Below are 27,991 nucleotides of genomic sequence, written 5' to 3' on the forward strand. Positions count from 1 at the left end.
ACTTTTCAAACTGTCTCCAAGAAGAAATAAACAGCATTATTTTAATTGATCCAATGGATCTTTCTCTCATTTTTCTTTTCAGCAGTCTCTAAGACGTTTTCTAATTATAAAATTTAAAGGTTCCAGTTGAGAAATCATGTCATGCTCTCTCACTAGCATAGCTCTTGCATTTCCTTTGTAGCCTTAGATTCTACTTTCAGTTTCAGTGCTATTTCTTTGCAGACATTGCCTGATAGTTTCGCTTTCTTATCATTGGGTGAGGAAAATCTGAGAAGCCCCAGGAGATTGGAGGGATAAAATAAAGGCCAAGCCAGTGAGAGAGAAAAGTGAAACCAAACTCAGAAGAAACACGAAGAGGACAAGCTCTTCTAACCTTCCAGTTGAGGCAGCTTTCTGCTCACCTCTACAGGATCTCTCCACCGGGTAAGACTGAGGCTGGGTGGGAAGAGATTTACGGGAGGGAGCACACTTTCTCTAAAACAATCATACCAAGACAGGCTGCGCAGAGCCTGATCTGTCATGAGTTCAGATGAAAGTCTGATGTTGGGCAGCAGGGTGTCCTCTAAGTGCCCACTGCTGAGCTCTGTGCTGAATTAGTTTCCAGCAGAGGCAGAGTCTAATCTGAGAGCCAGGAATGCTTCAAGATTCTTTCATGATACTTTATTAAAGTGTCTTTATTTTTTATAAAACCCACTAACTAAAGCTCAGAGTTCACTTCTGTCTTTATTGCAAACTTTCAAAGTGCTAGAACTTGGGGTCGACAAAAAAAGGTTATTGTAATTTGGGAGCTTACAAAATCTTTGTGCAGCCACTTTTTCTGGTCAGTAACTGATTGATTCTCATTTTATAAAAGTGCTATGTCTCATGTTAAAACCAGACAGTCTTCTTGCCAGCAGTCCTAGTGGGCCACTGTTGTAAGAGGAAATGAGTACAGTACTGTCATAGGAAAAAAAAAAAATATTTTTTTAGCCACCCCTAGAGAAATGGGAAGCCAGATAGGTGGCAAGACTAGCATCATATAAGATTCCAGTCTTCAGCCAGAAGTCAGAAGTAATCAACTATAACAGAAGCAATCGTGCTTTCTTATAGGATAAGAATAAAAACCAGCATGCCTTAGTCTGTCTTTGTTGATATCTCAAAAAGTTAATAAAAGTTTTATCATGATCACTTCCAGTTACAGGGATTGAGACATTGACGTTAACAAGGCAAGTAGGGCATTACTAAAAGAAAACTTCAACTTCTCTTAATGCTATAAAATTGTCAAATTATCAAGTCCTGGTTAAAGAGGTCATGACTAAAATCATGTGAATAAATACTTTATATATAACAGAGTTCAGAGAGGAAACATGATCATTTATAAGATCATGTTTCATAAGAGTAGTAGCTTCATTACCTGAGGTAATTAAAAGCAATATGCTAGTTGATATATACGGAGATAATAAAGAATAAATCTTCAAACACAAGGAGGTCAAAATTTGGTAACATAATTGAGTGAAATATAGAGTGTTAACAAAAATTTCAGAAACTATGACCTGATTAAAATGAAGAGGTGTTTTACTCAAGGTTTATTAGGACTGCAGCCTGGGAGACAAGTTCAAGAAACACTAAAAAACTTGTGTTCCTCTTGACTACAAAGTAGAAAAAGTTTATAAAGGTCAAAACTAAGACCATTTATTTACAATTCTGTGTTAAGGATTATAATTAAGGCAAAAAGTAAGGACCTGAATTGGTTGCTGAGGTTTAAATCGCTGAAATGGTTTTAAACTTCCACAGGGTGGGGGAAGGAGGGAATCCTGAACCATAAAGTTGCAGGTAGCAGATGTTGTCCCAAACACAGCTGATGCTGTCCTTAGGTGTGATACAGGTCAGAGAAAATCCAAGCTTTTCATGGTGCTAGGATATGCCTTAGACTAAATTCTTAATGGCACTCAACTCTAGTTTTGTATGTCTGAACTATGATTACTCCATTGTAATTTCAATTTGTCATGAAGAGTGAGATTCAGATTAGAGGTATCAGTCTTGGACAAAAACACATGAATTCAGATGCAGGTCAACAGTTAGGAACCAATGAGTCGCTAGACAGGTGGACTATGGCAGCTCAGCAGTGCCCGTCCCTGAGAGGAGGAAGCCACTGGGGACCGAGTCTCAGTCTGATCCAGAGTTTGCCCAGGAACAGACTTGGGAGAAACTAGGTCCAAGACTGGATTAGGATGGCATGTGTTTCACATTATATAAATGTTTGACATAATATTCCCCAGATGTAGGCTGCCTGTTATATATGCCTGAGGTGAGACAGCTCAGTGTGTCCTGTCCAAAGACCAAAATTTGAAGGTGAAAAGCTTTGAAAGGAAATTTTGTAATGAAGTCAGAATATGTGAGACACAAGGAAAAAAATCTCCATGTTATGAAAATGTGATACAAGCTGAGCCAGTGGAAATGCAGTCTGGTATACCCTTCTTCTGGCAAAAAATTTGGCAATAAGCAACAAAAGTATATACTCTTGCCTTTTGACAGCACAACCCTTCATTCCCAGGAATCTATTCTGAAGAAACAGCTGCAACAATGTGAAAGCAGGGTTATTCATTGCAGCACTGTAATTGAAAAACACTAGAAGCAATCTAAGTGCCCACACAAAGGAGTGGTTAAGTAAACTATGGTATATACATTTAATGGAGTAGGCACCCATCAAAAAGAATGAGCAAGCTTTCTATGAAGTGATATAGAGTGATTTCCATATATTTGTAAAATGTGATCTTTCTTATTAAAAATGTGAGTAAGAAAATATAAATGATTTATGGAAACGATATCTAGGAAGTATCAACCAGAAATTAATGAGATTGGTTTATTCTTAGAGAATGGGTGGTACTGCATTTGGGACTATTTGTTGACCATGATGGCTACTCCATTTGTTCTAAGGGATTCCTGTCCGCAGTAGTAGATATAATGGTCATCTGAGTTAAATTCACCCATTCCAGTCCATTTTAGTTCGCTGATTCCTAGAATGTCAACATTCACTCTTGCCATTTCTTGTTTGACCACTTCCAATTTGCCTTGATTCATGGACCTGACATTCAGGTTCCTATGAAATATTTCTCTTTATAGCATCAGACCTTGCTTCTATTACCAGTCACATCCACAACTGGGTATTGTTTTTGCTTTGGCTCCATCCCTTCATTCTTTCTGGAGTTATTTCTCCACTGATCTCCAGTAGCATATTGGGCACCTCCTGACCTGGGGAGTTCATCTTTCAATATCCTATCATTTTGCCTTTTCATACTGTTCATGGGGTTCTCAAGGCAAGAATACTGAAGTGGTTTGCAATTCCCTTCTCCTTGGACCACATTCTGTCACACCTCTCCACCATGACCCACCCGTCTTGGGTGGCCCCAAGGGCATGGCTTAGTTTCATTGAGTTAGACAAGGCTGTGGTCCTAGTGTGATTAGATTGACTAGTTTTCTGTAATTATGGTTTCAGTGTGTCTGCCCTCTGATGCCCTCTTGCAACACCTACTGTCTTACTTGGATTTCTCTTACCTTGGATGAGAGGTATTTCCTCACCGCCGCCCCTCCTGACCTTGAACGTGGAATAGCTCCTCTCAGGCCTCCTGCACCCACACAGCCACCGCTCCTTGGACATGGGGATGCTCCTCCTGGCCGCCAGCCCTGGCCTTGGGCATGGGGTAGCTCCTCTCGGCCGTTCCTGCGCTGTTGCAGCCTGGAACTCTCGGCCGCTGCCATGTAGGGCTACCCAAAATGGATTGGGTCATAATGGAGATTTCTGACAAAATGCAGTCCCCTGGAGAAGGGAATGGCAAACCACTTCAGTATTCTTGCCTTGAGAACCCCATGAACAGTATGAAAAGGAAAAAAATATATGACACTGAAGGATGAATTACCCAGGTCAGTAGGTGCCCAATACGCTACTGGAGAAGAGTGGAAAAATAACTACAGAAAGAATGAAGAGATGAAGCCAAAGCGAAAACAATACCCAGTTGTGGATGTGACTGGTGATTGAAGTAAAGACCAATGCTGCAAAGAACAGTATAACATAGGAACCTGGAATGTTAGGTCCATGAATGAAGGTAAATTGGAAGTGATCAAACAGGAGATGGCAAGAGTGAACATCAACATTTTAGGATTCAGTGTACCAAAATGGACTGGAATGGTGAATTTAATTCAAATGGCCACTGTATCTACTACTATGGGCAAGAACCAATTAGAAGAAATGGAGTAGCCATCATAGTCAACAAGAGTATGAAATGCAGTACTTGAGTGCAATCTAAAAACAACAGAATGATCTCTGTTCATTTCCAAGGCAAACCATTCAATATCACAGTAATCCAAGTCTATGCCCCACCACTAGAGCCAAAAAAGCTGAAGTTGAATGGTTCTATGAAGACCTACAAGGCCTTCTAGAACTAACACCTACAAAGATGTCTTTTTCATCATAGGGGAATAGAATGCAAAAGTAGGAAGTCAAGAGATACCTGGAGTAACAGGCAAATTTGGCCTTAGAGTACAAAATGAAGCAGGAGAAAGGCTAACAGAGTTTTGCCAGAGAAGGCACTGGTCTTAACTAACACCTTCTTCCAACACAAGAGACGACTACATCATCAGATGATCAACACCAAAATCAGATTGATTATATTCTTTGCAGTCAAAGATAGAGAAACTCTATACAGTCAGCAAAAACAAGACCGGGAGCTGACTGTGGCTCCGATCATGAACTCCTTATTGCCAAATTCAGACTGAAATTGAAGAGAGAAGGGAAAACCAATAGACTATTCAGGTATGAACTAAATCAAATCCCTCACTATTATACAGTGGAAGTGACAAATAGATTCAAGGGACTATATCTGATAGACAAAGTGCCTGAAGAACTATGGACAGAGGTTTATGACATTGTACAGGAGGCAGTGATCAAGACCATCCCCAAGACAAAGACATGCAAAAAGGCAAAATGGTTGTCAGACGAGTCTTACAAATAGCTGAGAAAAGAAGAGAAGTGAAAGGCAAATGAGAAAAGGAAAGATATACCCATTTGAATGCAGAATTCCAAAGAATAGCAAGGAGAAATAAGAAAGCCTTCCTTGGTGATCAATGCAAAGAAATAGAGGAAAACAAAAGAATGGGAAAGACTAGATATCTCTTCAAGAAAATTAGAGCTACTAAGGGAATATTTCAAGCAAAGATAGGCAGAATAAAGGACAGAAATTGTAAGGACTTAACAGAAGCTGAAGATATTAAGAAAAGGTGATAAGAATACACAGAAGAACTATGCAGAAAAAGATCTTCATGACACAGATAACCATGATATTGTGATCACTCACCTAGAGAAAGACATCCTGAAGTTTGAGGTCAAGTGGGCCTTAGGAAGCATCACTACAAACAAAGCTAGTGGAGGTGATGGAATTCCAGTAGAGCAATTTCAAATCTTAAAAGATGATGGTGTGAAAGTGCTGCACTCAATATACCAGCAAATTTGGAAAACTCAGCAGTGGCCACAGGACTGGAAAAGGTCCGTTTTCATTCCAATCCCAAAGAAAGCCAATGCCAAAGAATGCTCAAACTACTGCACAATTGCACTCATCTCACATGCTAGCAAAGTAATGCTCGAAATTCTCCAAGCCAGGCTTCAACAGTACGTGAGCCATGAACTTGCAGATATTCAAGCTAGTTTTAGAAAAGGCAGAGGAACTGGAGATCAAATTGCTAACATCCACTGGATTATCAAAAAAGCAATAGAGTTCCAGAAAAACATCTATATCTGCTTTATTGACTCTGCTAAAGCCTTTGACTGTATGAATCACCAAAAACTGTGGAAAATTTTTCAAGAGATGGGAATACCAGGCCACCTGACCCGCCTCTTGAGAAATCTGTTTCCAGGTTAGGAAGCAGCAGGTAGAACTGGACATGGAACAACAGACTGGTTCCAAATCTGGAAAGGAGTACATTAAGGCTGTATATTGTAACCCTGCTTCTTTAACTTGTAGGCAGAGTACATCATGGAAAATGCTGTGCTGGATGAAACACAAGCTGGAATGAAGATTGCTGGGAGACATATCAATAACCTCAGATATGCAGATGACACCACCCTTATGACAGAAAGTGAAGAGGAATTAAAGAGCCTCTTGATGAAAGTGAAAGAAGACAGTGAAAAAGTTGGCTTAAACCTCAACATTCAGAAAACTAAGATCATAGCATGATGTCCAATCACTCTGGCAAATAGATAGGGAAACATGCAAACGGTGACAGACTTTATTTTTGGAGGGGCTCCAAATCACTGCAGATGGTGATTCCAGCCATGAAATTAAAAGCCACTTGCTCTTTGGTAGAAAAGCTGTGATCAACCTAGACAGCACATTAAAAAGCAGAGATATTACTTTGCCAATAAAACTCCATCTAGTCAAAGCTATGGCTTTTCCATTAGTCATGTATGAATGTGAGAGCTGGACTCTAAAGAAAGCTTAGTGCCAAAGAATTGATGTTTTTGAACTGTGGTGTTAGAAAGACTCGAGAATCCCTTGGAGTGCAGGGAAATGAAACCAGTCAATCTGAAAGGAAATCAGTCCTGAATATTCATTGGAAGGACTGATGCTGAAGCTGAAACTCCAATGCTTTGGCCACCTGATGTGAAGAACTGACTCATTGGAAAAGACCCTGATGCTGGAAAAGATTGAGGGAAGGAGGAGAAGGATAAGATGGTTGGATGGCATCACCCTCTCGATGTGCATGAGTTTGAGCAAGCTCCAGGAGTTGGTGATGGACAGGGAAGCCTGGTGTGCTGCAGTCCATGGTATTGCAAAGAGTCAGACATGACTGAGGGACTGAACTGAACTAAACTGATGTTATCTACCATCATCTATATATACCGTATATGACATATACTATAATCTATATATACCCTATATGATATGCCATAATCTCCATTCCTTTAGTCTACTTTTGTCTTTATATTTAAAGTGGTTTTCTTGTACACAACAGATAATTGAGTTTTGTGTTTTTAATCCACTCTGACAGTCTCTGTCTTTTAATTGGTGTATTTAGACCATTGATATTGAAATTGATTACTGATAATTGATTACATTATATAGTAGGATTAATATCCACCTGACTTTATACTTTTCACTATTCATTGCCCATATCTTTGTCACTATTTTATCTTTCACTCCTCTTCTAACTTTTGGTTTTAACTATGCATTTTATATGATTCCATTTTCTATCCTTTCTCAGCATAGCAATTATACCTCTTTAAAAATTTTTTTAAACTGTTTGCCCTAGAGATGGCAATATACATGTCTAACCAATCCATGTTCAGTGTCAAATAACACTATACCACATCACAAATAGCACAAGCACCTTAAAATAACAAAATATTCCTAATTCTTCTCTCTGGTCTTTTGTATCATTGCTGTAATTCATTTCACTCATACATACTCTTCAATCTTCAAATACATTGGTGCTATTATTGTTTTAATAAATTGTTGTATGTTAGATCAACTTAGAATAAGAGAAATATATTTTTATTTTCTTGCCATTTATTCCTCCTTCAGTGCTCTTCCAGTCTTTATGTAGATCCAAATTTCTGATATATAATTTTCCTCCTCTGAAGAACTTTAAACATTTCTTACAAATCAGGATTCCTGGTGATAGATTTCCTCAATTTTTGCTTGTTAAGGAAGTACTTATTTCTCCTTCACTCAGAAGAATAATTTCAGTAGATACAGAATTCTAATTTGGTGTTGCTATTTCTTTCAAGATTTTAATTATTTCATTCCATTCTCTTCTTGCTTGTATGCTTTCAAAGGAGATGTCTGATATAATTCTTACCCTAGTGCCTCTATGAGTAAAATAAAATCTCTTTGCCTTATTTCAAGATTTTCTCTTTGATTTTTTGTAGTTGAATATGATATGCTTTTCAATTTGAGAAGTTTCTATTGACACACCTCCAAATTCACTGAGTCCATCCCAATCATGTTCAGTCTACTGATGAACCCACCAAAGACATTCTTCATTCTGTCAGCCTGTTTTTAGTTTCTTGTATCTCCTTACAATTGTGGGAATTTCCATTTCTCTCCCTACATTACTCACTTGTTCATTCATGTTTTCCTCTTTCTCCATTAGATTTCTTAGCATATTAATCACAGTAATTTTAAATTTAGCTGTCTGATAATTTGCAAATTTCTGTCATGTCTGAGTCTGGTTCTGATACTTGATTTGACGCTTCAGACTGCTTTTATGCCTTTTAGCATGTCTAGTAATTTTTTGTTGAAAGCTGGCATAGTTTAATATTTTGAAGGACCTGATGTAAATATGTCTATAGTGTGAGGTTTTATGTTAACTGTCAACAGGTTAGATTGTGTTTACCACTTGTTTTGGCTGCTGTGTCAGGAAATAACATTTCCTTACTGTTAATGTTTTTGTCTCTCTGCTATCTTTTGGTTTCCCTAGAAGAGTGGTCCCCAAACGTTTTGGAACCAGGGACTGGTCTTATGGAAGACAATGGGAGTGGAGGTAGAGGATAGTTCAAGCGGTGATACTAGTGATGGGGAGTGGCACATGAAGCTTCCCTTTCTTGCCCTGCAGCTCACCTCCTGCTGTGCAGCCAAGTTCCTAACAGGCCATGGACTAGTACCAGTCTGCAGCAGGGGGTGGGGGATGTTGGGGACCCCTGCCTGCCCTAGAGAACTTTTCTGCAGCTGCTGCTGCTGCTGCTGCTGCTAAGTCGCTTCAGTCGTGGCCGACTCTGTGCAACCCCATAGACGGCAGCCCACCAGGCTCCCCCGTCCCTGGGATTCTCCAGGCAAGAATTCTGGAGTGGGTTGCCATTGCCTTCTCCAATGCATGAAAGTGAAAAGGAAAAGTGAAGTCGTTCAGTCGTGTCCAACTCTTAGCGACCCCATGGACTGCAGCCTACCAAGCTCCTCTGTCCATGGGATTTCCTAAGCAAGAGTACTGGAGTGGGTCGCCATTGCCCTCTCCGAGAACTTTTCTACTACCATCTAAATCAGTATGTCTCCCCAAATATCATATGTTGAAAAACTTATGCCCAATGTGCTGGTTTTGGTGGTGGGGCCTTGAGGAAGCGATTAGTTCATGAGTGCAGAACAATCATGAATACTGAGTGTAATGCTTACATAAACTCATAACATGTACCATGCCCATACCATACCCTTGCTATGGTAGTTATATTTTTAGTCTTTTGAGGAACTTTCATACTGTTTTCCATAGTGGCTTCATCAATTTACATTCCCACCAATAAGGCACATACAAACACTACATTTTTTAAATCTTTTGCATTCACTTTAAAGGCATTGTTACTCTGTAGATAATTCTGGTTGACATTTTTCATTCAACACTTTAATAGAGATGTTATTCCACTTTTTCTTAGCTTATATAATTCTTAGCAATGTTTCTTTCCAAGCCTAGTTTTTGTTCTTCTCTGTGTAATGTTTCTTTTTTCACTGCTTGTCTCTAAGATTTTCTGTTCATAATTGGCTTTTATTACTAGTCTGTGGGGCGCAAGGCCGTACTTATCTTATATTTGTTTTGTTTGGGGTTCTGTGAACCTTTGATTGGCAATTCGTCTCTTTTATTAATTTTGGGAAATTTTCTCTTCAAGTATTTTTCCTGCCTCTTTCTTTACTTCTTCTATTTTTATTTTTCCAGTTATGTGCATGAGAAAACTTTTGTCATTGTACTGGGGGATATCCTAAACTATTGAAGGCTCAGAGTATTTTTTTCTCTCTATTTCTGTATTTCCATGTGGTTAATGACTATCGATCTATCTCAGATTGTATGGTTCTTTCCACCAATTTGTTCACATATTTTCTGTTAATTCCTTTTCAAGAATTCTTAGTCACTGATATTGTGCTTTACTTTTATAGGATTTCCACTTAACTCTATTAATAGCATGCAGTCTTTAAAAAATTTTAATGTGTTCATGTGTGTTATTCACCTTTCCAGTAGATCTTTCAACATAGTAATAGTGATTTCAAAGGCCCTGATTGTTCCACATTAGGTTTATTTCTGATATTGTTTCTGTTCTTTGTCTTATCTCATTATGATGCATAGTTTTAAGTTGGGTTTTTTTCTTTGTTTGTTTTTGTTTGTTTCTTGTTTTTGCTTGACTCTATTTTTATTGTATGCTTAGCACTGTAAAAAAAAGTGGATATTGAGATAATAAGATTTATAGTTGAAAAATAGCACAACCTCTATTTTGGTTAGGATGATTGTGGGGGGCATTTAGTCAGTGTAGTAATTCATCTGTGCTGAGTTTTGTTGTTGCTACACTCCATCAAGTCCACCACAAGCTTCACATTCCTCCAGTGGAATTCTACTATTTGTAGTGGAAGACCTGAAGCACCAGAAGACTCTTTTAGTTTTCCTCTTCCATCCTCAACCTTTAGCAGACCCTGCATACTTGTCTTGTGGGCAGTCTCTGTGCTCTTGACCTATTCCAATGATAGACTGCTGTTTTTGTTTTGTTGTTGTTTATTTACTTACTGCAAGGCTTTGTTGAATGCCTGCATATTCTTAGGTTTTCCAGGTAAATCTGTTGCACCTAAAACCTTGAAAAACTCAGTCAGTCTGCCCAACAAAGGTTATTGCATATCTCCTGCCCTGCAGCTACTATTTCTTATGATACCTGATGGCCAATGGAAGATTTTATATGAGTATGTGTGAATTTCTCTTATGTCAAGGTTTATTGGGGATTCTGGCCATTGTGCAATATGCAGGAAGTTTATTAAAATTTTTGTTATTCTAATATCTGTAATCAGATAAAAGATAACTTGTTTATGTGGCTCATCTTCTCAAAAGGGATTGCAACTCTTTGAAATTCTATCTTCTTGCTTTGTGACCTAACTTGGGATAGGTCTTTAAAAGAATGATTTTATAGATTATTTGGCCTTTTTTTTCTTTTCAGATTGAAGCAATGTTCTCTTGAGACATTTTGGATTCTTAGTAGTTTGGAACATGGATCTCACTTCTCTTGATTAGTCACTCTAAGTTTACCAATTTCATAAACTACCAATTTTACAAACATTTTGGTTGCTTTGACTCTCTTATTATATAGTGGTTTTCTACTTCACTAAGTCTGTTTTGCTTTTATTTTGGTTTCTTCTACTTTTTCCTCATTTGGATCACTTGAAGAGATTGATATTTAGCTTGTTTTCTACTTTAATTCTTTACTAGTTTATGGCTTGAGGATATGAATTTCACTGAAATTAGTGATTTAACTGCATCTTAAAGTCTGAAATATAGTAATATCAGTATTTCTCATTTAAAAATATTTTCTATGTTTCAAAATAAAATTCTTTGTGACCTATATATTATTTAGAATTATAATATAAAAGTATAAGAATCTTCAGTTATATTTTTGTTACTGTTCTATAGCATTGAAAAGTGAAATTGTTAGTTGCTCAGTCGTGTCCAGCTCTTTGCAAACTCATGGACTATAGCCTGCCAGGCTCCTTTGTCCATGGGATTCTCCAGGCAAGAATAGTGGAATGGGCAGCCATTCCCTTCTCCAGGGGATCTTTCCAGCCCAGGGATTGAACCTGGGTCTCCTGGATTTCAGGCAGATTCTTTACCATCTGAGCCACCAGGGAATATTTTTTTAACATAGTATTATGGTAAACTGGTATACTCTGCTTGACTTTAATTTGTTAACCTGAAAAAATATGTTTTCTACAGTGTTTGATCACAATTATCAACATATTAAATATCTATTTGTTCAATTTGCTAATTATCCTCTTCAAATCTTTGGGCTTCTCTGGTGGCTCAGATGTTAAAGAATTTGCCTACGGTGCAGAAGATATGGGTTTGACCTCTGGGTCAGGAAGATTCCCCTGGAGAAGAAAATGGCAACCCACACCAGTATTCTTGCCTGGAGAATTCCATGGACAGAGGAGCCTGATGAGTTACAGTCCATGGAGTTGCAAAGAGTCAGACATGACCGAGCAAATAACACCACTTCACCTCATGTCTTCAACACCATTACTGATTTTGTGTGTTGGTTCTATTAATCTCTGAAGTGGGATAAGTGTGTCCTTAAAATTGTGACTTTCCTTATTCTTTCAATTCTGCCATTTTCTCAATTTATTGGAAGCCATATTATAAAGTGAAAGCCATTCAGTCATGTCCGACTCTTTATGACCCCATGGACTGTATAGTCCGTGGAATTCTCCAGGCTAGAATACTGGAGTGGGTAGCCTTTCCCTTCTCCAGGGGATCTTCCCAACCCATAGATCGAACCCAGGTCTCCCATATTGCAGGTGGATTCTTTACCAGCTGAGTAAAGTACATTTGTATGTACCACAAGGTACAAACAAATACAACAATATTATGTCTTCTATAAAGCTGAAATTTTCTTCGATTTTATGCATGACTATAGACAGGCATTTTTGCTCTTAATATCTATTTTTATATGCTGCTATATGTATTACTCGCACACACTATAATAATCTGTTTTCATATAACACTTGTAAATACTTTGGTAATAGTATATATCATGTTCCAGAGCCAAACATATCTAAGTGGCCTTACAGTCTTCATCTAGAAACACAAATCTTTATACCCTAACTGACAACAACAAAAAGTTGATGAAAACAAGAGAGGAGACACAGAGAGACAGAACAAGACCAAGAGCGAGAGAGAGAAAAAAAAGAAAGAAAGAAAGAAATTTCTTGGATCCAGGTAATTGAGAAATGATTAACTTTATCAGTTTTAGGTCATATGCCTAATCTCCGCCTAAATCAATCTTCGTGGCTCAGGAATTACAGGGCCACAGTAATTTTCCCTGCTTGGATTCAAGTCTTGAATCTACTCAGTGTAGTCTCAGAATTCTAGAAAAATCCATCCCTGATATTGTCACATACACCTTTACAGTTTCAACACGCTCTGCAGCTCCAAATACGATATCATTTTATTTTACAAAATAAGCATATGGCAATCGGACTAAGGATTTTTATACTGTTCTAGCTGATTTTTCAACTAGAGAAGTCTGCATAGGGAATATGTGCCAAAGCACTTGCTCTTGGGGAGTCTTGGCCATAGAGCTTTGAGGCTACATTCTGCCTGTCCTTCCTTTCTCCTCATTGCCATCTGAAATACAGATGGGATAGCCAGACCCTGATTCACAGGGTTAAAAACCTGTAACAGAAACTGGTGACTAAGTGAAATTCTTGAGCTCCTTTTACAGAACAGCAGATAAGGGAACAGGTTGTTTGAAAACTCCTTTTGTAACACAACAAAACTGGCTGATACCAGGTCAAACCAATACAGCTCATCAGAATCTGTGCAGAAGAGATCTTTTGTCCCATAGGCGACCCACTGTCATCACAGCCCAAAATTCACCAACCTGTTTCACACCAAATCCTCTGTATTTGCACGTGTCCCATGAAGAAGCATGTAACCAAGATAAACTTGCACAGAACACCAATTATCTCACTTTTCCTTACCACCAATCACTTTTCTCTAAGGCATAAGACCATTCTGCTTCTTGCTCCTGTTAATATTCTAAGCCCCTGTCCTCTTGGGAGGCAGACCTGAGACTTGTTCTCTTGCCTCCTTACTGGGTGGCCTATGCTGCAAACCTTGGTGTCTCAGTGTTTTGGCTTGTAGCTCCTTGGGCAAAAGAACCTGGTTCCCTAACAACAGCAGTCAAGCTTTTAACTTGTAGGGTAGTACAACACCTTAGGATACAGAAAAGAATGGAAGAAATCTTAATGAACGCCCAAACCCCAAAGGTGGATCCACCTTAGTAAAAGAACAGAAAAAAAAAAAAAGAGAGAGAGAGAGTATTTCTGGGCTATAAAAGCAAGGATTAAATACACAGGTTCCTCTGTCCATGGAATTCTCTAGGCAAAAACCCTGGAGTGGGTTGCCATTTACTTCTCCAATGAAGAAAGAAACCACTGAGTTAAAAAGAAAATAGTTTTTTAAAAAGGAAGGGAAAAAGAAATGAATTAAAGACTTTTCAACTGAATAAAAATTAATAAACAAACCCCTTCTTTCACAAAAACACCCCTGAGAGAAAGGCTATTGAACTCTCATCCTACCATTATTTGGGTCCCATTCACTGTGGGGTCAGGAATGCCAAAGTCACCTGTGGAGGAGGGATGAAGTTGGGTTTACCCAGCCAGGCAGGGAGGAACCCTTGTCTCCCTGGCTTTCCTGGAAGGCATCTAGGTTACTGCCTCCAGGAAAGGAAAAAAAAAAAAAAATACAAGTCCTTCTGTCCTTTCGATTTCTATTCTCATAAACCCCACCCACACCGAGTGACTTTTAATAACCAACCGGCTTTTCAGCTGCTGAATATAAGAGCAGTTTCCAGAGGAGCCAGAGGCAAGAGGAGCCCTAGGGGCGATCCAGAGCAGCTGACTTGACTCCCAGCTGCAGCGTCTGCTCCATGTAAGTTTGTTCCTAAGCTTGACCTTCCAAGCACTCTTCTATTAAATAAGGACAATAAAATCCCCCAGTGCAGACCCTATCCTGGGGGAGGGGAGGCGAGGATGGCCCCGTGGGGTCAGAGCGTAGCTCAAGCAGCTCAGAGTTGGTTGGCTTTGAGGCATGTCACCCTGATGCTCTGCTCCTCCTGGAGCATGTAGGAGTTGCTGTTGTTCAGCTGCTAAGATGGTGTCCGACTCTTTGCTACCCCATGGGCTGCAGCATCCCAGCCTCCACTACCTCCTGGGGTTTGCTCAAACTCATGTCCATTGAGTCCATGATGCCATCCAACCATTTCATCCTGTTTCACTCCTTCTGTTTCTGCCCTCAATCTTTCCCAGCATCAGGGTCTTTTCCAATATGTTGGCTCTTCACATCAGGTACCCAAAATATTGGAGCTTTAACTTCAGCCATGAATATTCAGAATTGAATTCCTTTAGGATTGACTGGTTTGACCTCCTTGTTGTCCAAGGGAACCCCCTAAGCAGGGCTGGAGCAAAAAGTCCGGCATGGGACAAGGAGGAGAGTATGCTTCATCTTCTGAGAAAAAGGGGCTGAAGTCCTTTTTAGGACTGAGGGCCTAAACTCTCAGCCCCCTCGCAGAAGCCCTGGGTGAAGTCTCCTCCTCCAGCCCTCTCCATCATGACTGCACCCCGCTGGGCACTGGTGGTAGTCCACAGACAATTTAAATCCTAACAGATTAACAGTGGATTTTTTTTTCTCTTAACATTCAATATTCGGAATAATACAAAACTGTATTATTTGAAATAATTTAATCTCATTCTTAATAAAAAAAAAAACTTACTGTAAGCCAATTCATGTTTATTTACTATGCTTTTTTTTTTAATACCTGGCCCATGCAAATACTGCCTCTTATAACTTCTGATGCTTGCTGAAAATACAGAGTGTGGGGTACTTTTAACTATCACTTCAGATAACTCTACAGAATAGTAACCATTGGAAACTGTTCATCATCTTCTGCCATCTAGTAACACTATTTCATTCTAGTTATTTAGTTTTGAAGTTTCTTCATTTGAAAACCTCAGAATATTTTTAATTAAAAAAATACATGGTAAACTTATGGTGTCCTACCAAAGCTTTATGAATATTCTGACTCAGGAGTGAATGCTACTATTCCTCTTGCTTAAAACTGTTCACCTTAAAAATAGTGATTTTTCAAGTAAAAATGGGTTTACTCAGGAATAGCAGGGGAATTGTCATTTGGGACAAGCAAGCTGTAGCAAAAGACATGGGGCAAATTCAACCAAGAAAAAGAGGAAGTTCCTCCGTCTTATTTTATAGAGAAGAGTAGTAAGTTGGGAAGGATTGTTTTAAAAGAAAGTCCATTGGAGGAAAGCGAGAGTTCAAGGTAATGACCCTTTTTCCTTGGCTGGGTTGCTGGGGTACTCCTGGGTTCTTCTAGGAGATGTGAGGCATACTTTTTCCTGTTGGGGACTCTCACTGGAGAATCTCCTGTTGAAGATTTTTTCCTTGGGGTTTGTGATTGTCAATTCTCATAACTGATCTCCAGTGGTACTGTGTGAGAGCTCTTCTTTCTGGCTTGCTGATTCCATTTGAGTTAAGTTTCCTTTTATTAATTTTCACCAAACACAGAAGTAAAAGGTCATTTTACTGCTCTATCTCTGCTCCCCATCCACTGTAGAAAAAAAAAAAAAAAAAGAGCAAGAGAGTGTGAGAGAAGGAGAAATTTTAGAGAGGAATTCTTTTGAGCAAATTCATGTTTTTTCCTGACTGAGAGATTTTAGATAAGATATATTCCTTGGAAAATTGCAACTTACAGAATGTACCAACACATTATAACATATTGTCCAACCTATTTACTGTTGAAGTCATACATTAATGCATGAAAATTTTTAAAAACTTTCTGAGAACTTATATCTTACCAACTGTACAGTAATGAATCAGGCAGGAATTAATGTTTTTCCTATAACACTGGTAAGAAAATGGAGGCTTTGTACGTAAGTTCCTTTTTCAAGGTTTCAACAGACAATAAGTGACTTGAACCCTCAGGTTTGAACCCTGGCAGCCCAACTCCAGAACCTGTACTTGGACATCTCGGGGCAGCTTTCAGCTCCTCCAGCCTGACTCTTCCCCCGTTGCTGTTCTCCCTCTCAGTTGTTACTGCTTGGGCCTCCCAGCCTGCTCATCTTCCTCTTGGGCTGTGCCCTCCCATTGCTGCAACCAGGGAAGGAAGTGTCACTTTCTCAGGCCAAAGCCAACTTTCCCCTTTCATTCAGAAATTACCCTCCCAGTCTTCAGAGACACACAATTGTAAAATTATATAGGATTGACTATGTGCTTGTATAACTTGAAGAGTATGGTAAACATTATGAGATACATAATCCTCCTAATGACCCCAATACCCTACATGGATCACAGCCTTGTCATGGTGAAGGGAAATTCAGTTCAGTTTAGTTCAGTCACTCAGTCGTGTCCGACTCTTTGCAACCTCATAAATTGCAGCACACCAGGCTTCCCTGTCCATCACCAACTCCCGGAGTTCACTCAAACTCACGTCCATCAAGTCAGTGATGCCATCCAGCCATTTCATCCTCTGTCGCACCTTTTCCTCCTGCCCCCAATCCCTCCCAGCATCAGAGTCTTTTCCAATGAGTCAACTCTTCGCATGACATGGCCAAAGTACTGGAGTTTCAGCTTTAACATCATTCCTTCCAAAGAACACCTAGGACTGATCTTCAGAATGGACTGGTTGGATCTCCTTGCAGTCCAAGGAACTCTCAAGAGTCTTCTCCAACACCACAGTTCAAAAGCATCAATTCTTCAGCGCTCAGCTTTCTTCACAGTCCAACACTCACATCCATACATGACCACAGGAAAAACCATAGCCTTGACTAGATGGACCTTTGTTGGTAAAGTAATGTCTCTGCTTTTCAATATGCTGTCTAGGTTGGTCATAACTTTCCTTCCAAGGAGTAAGCGTCTTTTTTTTTTATTATTATTTTATTTTTTAACTTTACAATATTGTATTGGTTTTGCCATATATCAAAATGAACCCACCACAGGTATACATGTGTTCCCCATCCTGAACCCTCCTCCCTCCTCCCTCCCCATAGCATCCCTCAGGATCCCCACAGCGTCCCAGTGCACCAGCCCCAAGCATCCAGTATCGTGCATCGAACCTAGACTGGCGACTCGTTTCACATATGATATTATACATATTTCAATGCCATTCTCCCAAGTCATCCCACCCTCTCCCCCTCTCACAGAGTCCAAAAGACTATTCTATACATCAGTGTCTCTGTTGTTGTCTCGTATACAGGGTTATTGTTACCATCTTTCTAAATTCCATATATATGTGTTAGTATACTGAATTGGTGTTTTACTTTCTGGCTTACTTCACTCTGTATAATAGGCTCCAGTTTCACCCACCTCATTAGAACTGATTCAAATGTATTCTTTTTAATGGCTGAATAATACTCCATCGTGTATATGTACCACAGCTTTCTTATCCATTCATCTGCTGATGGACATCTAGGTTGCTTCCATGTCCTGGCTATTATAAACAGTGTTGCAATGAACACTGGGGTACACATGTCTCTTTCAATTCTGGTTTCCTCAGTGTGTATGCCCAGCAGTGGGACTGCTGGATCATAAGGTAGTTCTATTTCCAGTTTTTTAAGGAATCTCCACACTGTTCTCCATAGTGGCTGTACTACTTTGCATTCCCATCAACAGTATAAGAGGATTCCCTTTTCTCCACACCCTCTCCAGCATTTATTGCTTGTAGACTTTTGGATCGCAGCCATTCTGACTGGTGTGAAATGGTACCTCATAGTGGTTTTGATATGTATTTCTCTGATAATGAGTGATGTTGAGCATCTTTTCATGTGTTTGTTAGCCATCTGTATGTCTTCTTTGGAGAAATGTCTATTTAGTTCTTTGGCCCATTTTTTGATTGTGTCATTTATTTTTCTGGAATTGAGCTGCAGGAGTTGCTTATATATTTTTGAGATTAGTTGCTTGTCAGTTGCTTCATTTGCTATTATTTTCTCCTATTCTGAAGGCTGTCTTTTCACCTTGCTTATAGTTTCCTTTGTTGTGCAGAAGCTTTTAAGGTTAATTAGGTCCCATTTGTTTATTTTTGCTCTTATTTCCAGTATTCTGGGAGGTGGGTCATAGAGGATCCTGCTGTGATTTATGTCGGAGAGTGTTTTGCCTATGTTCTCCTCTAGGAGTTTTACAGTTTCTGGTCTTACGTTTAGATCTTTAATCCATTTTGAATTTATTTTTGTGCATGGTGTTAGAAAGTGCTCTAGTTTCATTCTTTTACAAGTGGTTGACCAGTTTCCCAGCACCACTTGTTAAAGAGATTGTCTTTAATCAATATCTTTGTATATCCTTGCCTCCTTTGTCAAAGGTGTCCATATGTGTGTGGATTTATCTCTGGGATTTCTATTTTGTTTCATTGATCTATATTTCTGTCTTTGTGCCAATACCATACTGTCTCGATGACTGTGGCTTTGTAGTAGAGCCTGAAGTCAGGTAGGTTGATTCCTCCAGTTCCATTCTTCTTTCTCAAGATAGCTTTTGCTATTTGAGGTTTTTTTGTATTTCCATACAAATTGTGAAATTATTTGTTCTAGCTCTGTGAAAAATATCGTTGGTAGCATGATAGGGATTGCATTGAATCTATAAATTGCTTTGGGTAGTATGCTCATTTTCATTATATTAATTCTTCCAATCCACGAACATGGTATATTTCTCCATCTATTAGTGTCCTCTTTGATTTCTTTCACCAGTGTTTCATAGTTTTCTATATATAGGTCTTTAGTTTCTTTAGGTAGATATATTCCTAAGTATTTTATTCTTTTCGTTGCAATGGTGAATGGAATTGTTTCCTTAATTTCTCTTTCTATTTTCTCACTATTAGTGTATAGGAATGCAAGGGGCTTCTGTGTGTTGATTTTATATCCTGCAACTTAACTATATTCATTGATTAGTTCTAGTAATTTTCTGGTGGAGTCTCTAGAGTTTTCTATGTAGAGGATCAGGTCATCTGCAACCAGTGAGAGTTTTACTTCTTCTTTTCCAATTTGGATTCCTTTTGTTTCTTTTTCTGCTCTGATTGCTGTGGCCAAAACTTCCAAAACTATGTTGAATAGTAATGGTGAAAGTGGGCACCCTTGTCTTGTTCCTGACTTTAGAGGAAATGCTTTCAATTTTTCACCATTGAGGATAATGTTTGCCGTGGGTTTGTCATATATAGCTTTTATTATGTTGAGGTATGTTCCTTCTATTTCTGCTTTCTGGAGACTTTTTATCATAAATGGATGTTGGATTTTGTCAAAGGCTTTCTCTGCATCTATTGAGATAATCATATGGTTTTTGTTTTTCAATTTGTTAATGTGGTGTATTACATTGATTGATTTGTGGATACTGAAGAATCCTTGCATCCCTGGGATAAAGCCCATTTGGTCATGGTGTATGATCTTTTTAATGTGTTGTTGATTCTGATTGCTAGAATTTTGTTAAGGATTTTTGCATCTATGTTCATCAGTGATATTGGCCTGTAGTTTTCTTTTTTTTGTGGCATCTTTGTCAGGTTTTGGTATTAGGGTGATGGTGGCCTCATAGAATGAGTTTGGAAATTTACCTTCCTCTGCAATTTTCTGGAAGAGTTTGAGTAGGATAGATGTTAGCTCTTCTCTAAATTTTTGGTAGAATTCAACTGTGAAGCCGTCCAGACCTGGGCTTTTTTTTTTTTTTGCTGGAAGATTTCTAATTACAGTTTCAATTTCCATGCTTGTGATGGGTCTGTTAAGATTTTCTATTTCTTCCTGGTCCAGTTTTGGAAAGTTGTACTTTTCTAAGAATTTGTCCATTTCTTCCACGTTGTCCATTTTATTGGCATATAATTGCTGATAGTAGTCTCTTATGATCCTTTGTATTTCTGTGTTGTCTGTTGTGATCGCTCCATTTTCATTTCTAATTTTATTGATTTGATTTTTCTCCCTTTGTTTCTTGATGAGTCTGGCTAATGGTTTGTCAATTTTATTTATCCTTTCAAAGAACCAGCTTTTGGCTTTGTTGATTTTTGCTATGGTATCTTTTGTTTCTTTTGCATTTATTTTTGCCTTAATTTTTAAGACTTCTTTCCTTCTACTAACCCTGGGTTTCTTCATTTCTTCCTTTTCTAGTTACTTTAGGTGTAGAGTTAGGTTATTTATTTGACTTTTTTCTTGTTTCTTGAGGTATGCCTGTATTGCTATGAACTTTCCCCTTAGGACTACTTTTACAGTGTCCCACAGGTTTGTGTTTGTTTTGTTTTCATTTTCATTCGTTTCTATACAAATTTTGATTTCTTTTTTGATTTCTTCTGTGGTTTGTTGGTTATTCAGCAGCGTGTTGTTCAGCCTCCATATGTTGGAATTTTTAATAGTTTTTCTCCTGTTCCATGTGCACTTGAGAAAAAGGTGAAGTTCATTGTTTTGGGATGAAATGTCCTATAGATATCAATCAGGTCTAACTGGTCTATTGTAACATTTAAAGTTTGTGTTTCCTTGTTAATTTTCTGTTTAGTTGATCTATCCATAGGTGTGAGTGGGGTATTAAAGTCTCCCACTATTATTGTGTTATTGTTAATTTCTCCTTTCATACTTGTTAGCATTTGTCTTACATATTTCGGTGCTCCTATGTTGGGTGCATATATATTTATAATTGTTATATCTTCTTGGATTGATCCTTTGATCATTATGTAGTGACCTTCTTTGTCTCTTTTCACAGCCTTTGTTTTAAAGTCTATTTTATCTGATATGAGTATTGCTACTCCTGCTTTCTTTTGGTCCCTATTTGCATGGAAAATCTTTTTTCGGCCCTTCACTTTCAGTCTGTATGTGTCCCCTGTTTTGAGGTGGGTCTCCTGTAGACAACATATGTAGGGGTCTTGTTTTTGTATCCATTCAGCCAGTCTTTGTCTTTTGGTTGGGGCATTCAACCCATTTACATTTAAGGTAATTACTGATAAGTATGATCCTGTTGCCATTAACTTTATTGTTTTGGGTTCGAATTTATACACCGTTTTTGTGTTTCCTGTCTAGAGAATACCCTTTAGTATTTGTTGGAGAGCTGGTTTGGTGGTGCAGAATTCTCTCAGCTTTTGCTTGTCTGAAAAGCTTTTGATTTCTCCTTCATATTTGAATGAGATCCTTGCTGGGTACAATAATCTGGGCTGTAGGTTATTTTCTTTCATCATTTTAAGTATGTCTTGCCATTCCCTCCTGGCTTGAAGAGTTTCTATTGAAAGATCAGCTGTTATCCTTATGGGAATTCTCTTGTGTGTTATTTGTTGTTTTTCCCTTGCTGCTTTTAATATTTGTTCTTTGTGTTTGATCTTTGTTAATTTGATTAATATGTGTCTTGGGGTGTTTCGCCTTGGGTTTATCCTGTTTGGGACTCTGGGTTTCTTGGACTTGAGTGATTATTTACTTCCCCATTTTAGGGAAGTTTTCAACTATTATCTCCTCAAGCATTTTCTCATGGTCTTTCTTTTTGTCTTCTTCTTCTGGGACCCCTGTGATTCAAATGTTGTAGCGTTTAATATTGTCCTGGAGATCTCTGAGATTGTCCTCATTTCTTTTAGTTCATTTTCCTTTTTCCCTCTCTGATTCATTTATTTCTACCATTCTATCTTCTAATTCACTAATCCTATCTTCTGCCTCTCTTATTCCACTATTTGTTGTCTCCAGAGTGTTTTTGATCTCATTTATTTCATTATTCATTATATATTGACTCTTTTTTATTTCTTCTAGGTCCTTGTTAAACCTTTCTTGCATCTTCTCAATCCTTGTCTCCAGGCTATTTTTCTGTGATTCCATTTTGATTTCAAGATTTTGGCTCAATTTCACTATCATTATTTGGAATTCTTTATCAGGTAGATTCCCTATCTCTTCCTCTTTTGTTCTGGTTTGGTGGGCATTTATCCTGTTCCTTTACCTGCTGGGTATTCCTCTGTCTCTTCATCTTGTTTAAATTGCTGAGTTTGGGGTGTCTTTTCTGTATTCTGGTAGTTTGTGGAGTTCTCTTTATTGTCGCATTTCCTCACTGTGTGTGGGTTTGTACAGGTGGCTTGTCAAGGTTTCTTGGTTAGGGAAGCTTGTGTCGGTGTTCTGGTGGGTGGAGCTGGATTTTTTTCTCTCTGGAGTGCAATGAAGTGTCCAGTAATGAGTTATGAGATGTCTATGGTTTTGGGGTGACTTTGGGCAGCCTGTATATTGGAGCTCAGGGCTGTGTTCCTGTGTTGCTGGAGAATTTGTGTGCTATGTCTTGCCCTGGAACTTGTTGGCCCTTGTGTGGTGCTTGGTTTCAGTGTAGGTATGGAGGCATTTGATGAGCTCCTGTCAATTAATGTTCCCTGGAGTCAGGAGTTCCCTGGAGTCAGGGTTTGGACTTAAGCCTCCTGCTTCCAGTTATCAGTCTTATTTTTACAGTAATCTCAATACTTCTCCTTCTATACAGCACCATTGATAAAACATCTAGGTTAAAGATGAAAAGTTTCTCCACCATGAGTGTCATCCAGAGAAGTTCACAGCGTTACATGAAGAAGAGAAGAGGTAGGAGGGAGTTAGAGGTGACCTGAATGAGATGAGGTGGAATCAATAGAGGAGAGAGCGGGCTAGCCAGTAATCACTTCCTTATGTGCACTCCACAACTGGACTGCTCAGAGATGTTCACGAAGTTATACAGAGAAGAGAAGAAGGAGGAAGGAGGCAGAGGTGGCCAGGAGGATAAAAGGGGGGAGTGAAAAGGAGAGAGACAGATCCAGCCAGTAATCAGTTCCCTAAGTGTTCTCCACCATCTAGAACACACAGAAATTCACAGAGTTGGGTAGAGTAGAGAGGGGTTAGGGGGGAGACACAGGCGACCTGGTGGAGAAAAAGGAGAGTCCAAAGAGGGAGATAGCAGTCAAGCCAGTAATCTCACTCCCTAGTAAAAAATGGGTACTGAAGATTGGGTTCTTAAAGGTACAAAATTGGTAACAAATACCTAAAAGCAAAAATTAAAAATCTAGAGTAGAGTTTGGAATTTCAAAAATAAAATGTTAAAGAAAAGAAGAAAAAAAAAAAGAAAGAAAGAGAAAAGAAAAAAAAAGGTCACAAAAATTATAAAAAATACATATTATGAAGTTTGCTTTTTTTTAAAAAATAGTCTTTTTTTTTGCAAAGTAATAGTAGGTTATAAAAGTGAAAATTAAAGGAGTAATAAAGGACTTAATTTTTTTTTTAATTTAAAAAAAAAGAAAGAAAGAATGATCGTAAAAATAGTAAAAATATATCTACGACTTTCTCTGGTGTTGTTGTGGATATTGTGGGGTCAGTTCATTTTCGGCTAGTTCCTTGGTCTGGCTTATATTTCTGAAGATCTATAGGTACCTTCCTATGTAGTCGGTACTAACCACAGGGTTTTAATCTATTGCCTGTCGCTTCCAAGGCGGTTCCCTCTGTCATAGCTTCTTCTGTTTGCTGGGCTCTTCAGCTGCCGTCTATGGGGTCGCACAGAGTCAGACTCGACTGAAGTGACTTAGCAGTAGCAGTAGCAGTCAGTGTCTAATTTCCTCTCTGATACAAAGGGGGCAGTGGTGGACACTTTTTTTTTTTTTTTTTAGGCTCACTTGTTCAGTCGCGCTGTGGGGAGGGAGGGATGCTGCAAACAAATAACACTGGCATGTGCTCGCAGTGCCTCAGCCACACTGGGCCTGCCCCCGTTCACGGCGCATGTAGCCTCCCTGCCCACACTGCTCAGGCTCTAGGTTGCTCCACCGGGAACCATCCGCGGCCGGCCCTGGGCTGCCTGCACCTCCCAGGTCTAAGCCGCTCAGGTTCAGGCACTTGGGTAGTCCTCAGAGGCGCAGACTCAGTTAGACCTGCGTTTTGTGCCCTTCCCAAGTCCAAGCAGCTCAGGTGATGAGGTGTTTGACGAGCACAGTTACTGCGACTTATTGCCTCCCCACTGCTCGGTTTTCTGGGTGTACAACCAGCACACTTTCTCAGGCGGATGTTGACTGTCCAGAACCCCAAGAGGTCTTAGGTAGCAAAGAAGCCTGCTTACAGTTTTGTAGATAATGTCTCTCTGGGGCTACGATTGCCCCCTTCTGGCTCTGGCTGCCTGTCACCGGAGGGGGACCATCTACAGCCGGCTATCTCTGTTCAGTCCTTTGTTCCGTGTGCGGGCCTGGTGGTGTCTTAGGTTAGGGCTGGCATTTCGCGTGGTAGATATCCCACAGTATGGTTTGCTAGCCCAAATTATTTCGCTCAGATAGCGCTCGGGGTATTTAGGCCAGATCCTTACTCTAAGCGATGCAGTCCGCACCACGCCTCCCTGCCCAGTCCCCGCTTGCTAGTGGCGGGTGCAGGCATCTGCGCTGCTTCTCCGCTGCAGGAGTTACCGTAGGGCTCGTAACCTGTGGTTGTTTTTGTTTTTTTTTTAACCTGTGGGTTTTAATTGTTTATTTATTTTTTCTCCCTGTTATGTTGCCCTCTGTGCATCCAAGACTCAGCACAGACACCAGTGAGAATGTTTCCTGGTGTTTGGAAACTTCTCTCTATTTAAGACTCCCTTCCCAGGACGGAGCTCTGTCCCTCCCTCTTTTGTCTCTTTTTTTGTCTTTTATATTTTTTCCTACCTCCTTTCGAAGACAATGGGTAGCTTTTCTGGGTGCCTGATGTCCTCTGCCAGCATTCAGAAGTTGTTTTGTGGAATTTACTCGGCATTTAAATGTTGTTTTGATGAATTTGTGGGGGAGAAAGTGTTCTCCCCATCCTATTCCTCCGCCATCTTAGCTCCTCTCCACGTCTTTTAATTTCATGGCTGCCATCACCATTTGCAGTGATTTTGGAGCCCCCAAAAATAAAATCTGACACTTTTCCCCCATCTATTTCCCATGAAGTGGTGGGACCAGATGCCATGATCTTCGTTTTCTGAATGTTGAATTTTAAGCCAACTTTTTCACTCTCCTCTTTCACTTTCATCAAGAGGCTTTTTAGTTCCTCTTCACTTTCTGCCATAAGGGTGGTGTCAGCTGCATATCTAAGGTTATTGATATTTCTCCCAGAAATCTTGATTCCAGCTTATGCTTCTTCCAGCCCAGCCTTTCTCATGATGAACTCTGCATATAAGTTAAATAAGCAGGGTGATGGGAGAAGGCAGCGGCAACCCACTCCAGTACTCTTGCCTGGAAAATCCCATGGACAGAGGAGCCTGGTAGGCTGCAATCCATGGGGTCGCAAAAAGTCAGACACGACTGAGCGACTTCACTTTCACTTTTCACTTTCATGCATTGAGAAGGAAATGGCAACCTACTCCAGTGTTCTTGCCTGGAGAATCCCAGGGACGGAGGAGCCTGGTGGGCTGCCGTGGATGGGGTCTCACAGAGTCGGACACGACTGAAGCAAATTAGCAGCAGCAGCAGCAGCAATCAGGGTGACAGTATACAGCCTTGATATACTCCTTTTCCTATCTGGAACTAGTCTGTTGTTCCATGTCCAATTCTAACTGTTGCTTCCTTAACTGCAAATAGGTTTCTCAAAAGGAATGTCAGGTGGTATGATATTCCCATCTCTTTCAGAATTTTCCACAGTTTATTGTGATCCACACAGTCAAAGGCTTTGGCATAGTCAATAAAGCAGAAATAGATGTTTTTCTGGAATTCTCTTCCTTTTTCGATGATCCAGCAGATGTTGGCTATTTAATCTCTGGTTCCTCTGCCTTTTCTAAAATCAGCTTGAACATCTGGAAGTTCACAGTTCACGTATTGCTGAAGCCTGGCTTGGAGAATTTTGAGCATTACTTTACTAGCATGTGAGATGAGTGCAGTTGTGCAGTAGTTTGAGCATTCTTTGGCATTGCCTTTCTTTGGGATTGGAATGAAAACTGACCTTTTCCAGTCCTGTGACCACTGTTGAGTCTTCCAAATTTGCTGCCATATTGAGTGCAACACTTACATAGCATCATCTTTCAGGATTTGAAATAGCTCCAGTGGAATTCCATCACCTCCGCTAGCTTTGTTCATAGTGATGCTTTCTAAGGCCCACTTGACTTCACATTCCAGGATGTCTGGCTCTAGGTGAGTGATCAGACCATCGTGATTATCTGTGTCATGAAGATCTTTTTTGTACAGTTCTTCTGTGTATTCTTGCCACTTCTTAATATCTTCTGCTTCTGTTAGTTCCATACCATTTCTGTCCTTTAATGAGATAGTCAATACCAAAATCAGACTGATTATATTCTTTGCAGCCCATATTGGAGGAGCTCTATACAGTCAGCAAAAATAAGACCTAGAGCTGACTGTGGCTCAGATCATGAGCTATTTATTGAAAAAAATAAGGCTTAAATTGAAGAAAGTAGCAAAAACTGCTAATCCATTAGCTATGACCTAGATAAAATCCCTTATCATTATACACTGGTTTGGTTTGTGAACCTATGGACTGTAGCCTGCCAGTTTCCTCTGTGCATGGGATTATTTTCCAGGCAAGAATACTAGAGTGGGTTGCCGATTCCTTCTCCAGGGGATCTTTCCAACCCAGAAATTGAATCAGATCTCCTGCATTGCAGGCAGATTCTTTACTGACTGCACTATGAGGGAAGTCCTTGATTATACACTGGAGGTGATAAATAGATTCAAAGGATTAGATCTGATAGAATACCTGAAGAACTATGGGCAGAGATTCATAACATTGTACAGGAGGCAATGATGAAAACAATCCACCCCAAAAAAAAATAAAAAAAGAAATGCAAGAAAGCAAAGTGGTTGTCTGAGGAGGCCTTACAATTAGCTGAGAAAAGAAAAGACGTGAAAGGCAAGGGAGAAAGGAAAAGATAAACCCAACTGAATGCAGAGTTTCAGAGAATAACAAGGAGAAATAAAAAGGCCTTCTTAAGTGAACAATGCAAAGAAATAGAGGAAAACAATAGTATGGTAAAGACTAGAGACTTCTTCAAGAAAATTGGAGATATCAAGAGAACCATTTCATGCAAAGATGGGCACAATTAAGGATAGAAGCAGTAAGAACATAACAGAAGCAGAAGAGGTTAAGAAGAGGTGGAAAGAATACACAGAAGACCTACACACACAAAAAAGTAATGTCCTAGATAACCACGATGGAGTGATCACTCACCTAGAGTCAGATATCCTGGAGTGTGAAGTCAAGTGGGCCTTAGAAAGCATTACTATGAACAAAGCTAATGGAGGAGATGGAATTCCAGCTGAGCTATTTAAAATCCTAAAGGATGGTGCAATTAAAGTGCTGCACTCAATATATCAGCAAATTTGGAAATCCAGTAGTGGCCCCAGGACTGGAAAAGGTCAGTTTTCATTCCAACCCAAAAGAAGGGCAATGCCAAAGAATGTTCAAACTACTGTCCAGTCACTCTCATTGCACATGCTAGCAAGGTAAGGCTCAAAATCCTTCAAGCTTGGCTTCAGCCATACACGAAATGAGAACTTCCAGATGTACAAACTGGATTTAGAAAAGGGAGAGGAACCAAGGATCAAATTGCTAACATC

The 27,991-nt window shown here is 39.5% G+C and overlaps 1 protein-coding gene across 4 annotated transcripts in view; it reads left to right on the top strand.

Moving 5' to 3' along the window:
* The first annotated feature begins 214 nt into the window (after positions 1-214).
* Positions 215-27,991, top strand: part of LOC139176039 (guanylate-binding protein 4-like) — a 67,713-nt gene continuing 39,936 nt past the window's right edge. For 2 of the 4 annotated variants that reach the window (XM_070780101.1, XM_070780106.1), the window contains exon 1: positions 215-423. The gene's annotated coding sequence lies outside the window, so the exon portion shown is untranslated. Of the gene's footprint in view, positions 424-14,312; positions 14,416-27,991 lie in introns of all 4 variants that reach the window. The other 2 variants (XM_070780103.1, XM_070780113.1) reach the window with 2 other exon arrangements.

Source organism: Bos indicus, chromosome 3 (assembly GCF_029378745.1).
Source record: "Bos indicus isolate NIAB-ARS_2022 breed Sahiwal x Tharparkar chromosome 3, NIAB-ARS_B.indTharparkar_mat_pri_1.0, whole genome shotgun sequence".
NCBI lineage: Eukaryota > Metazoa > Chordata > Mammalia > Artiodactyla > Bovidae > Bos > Bos indicus.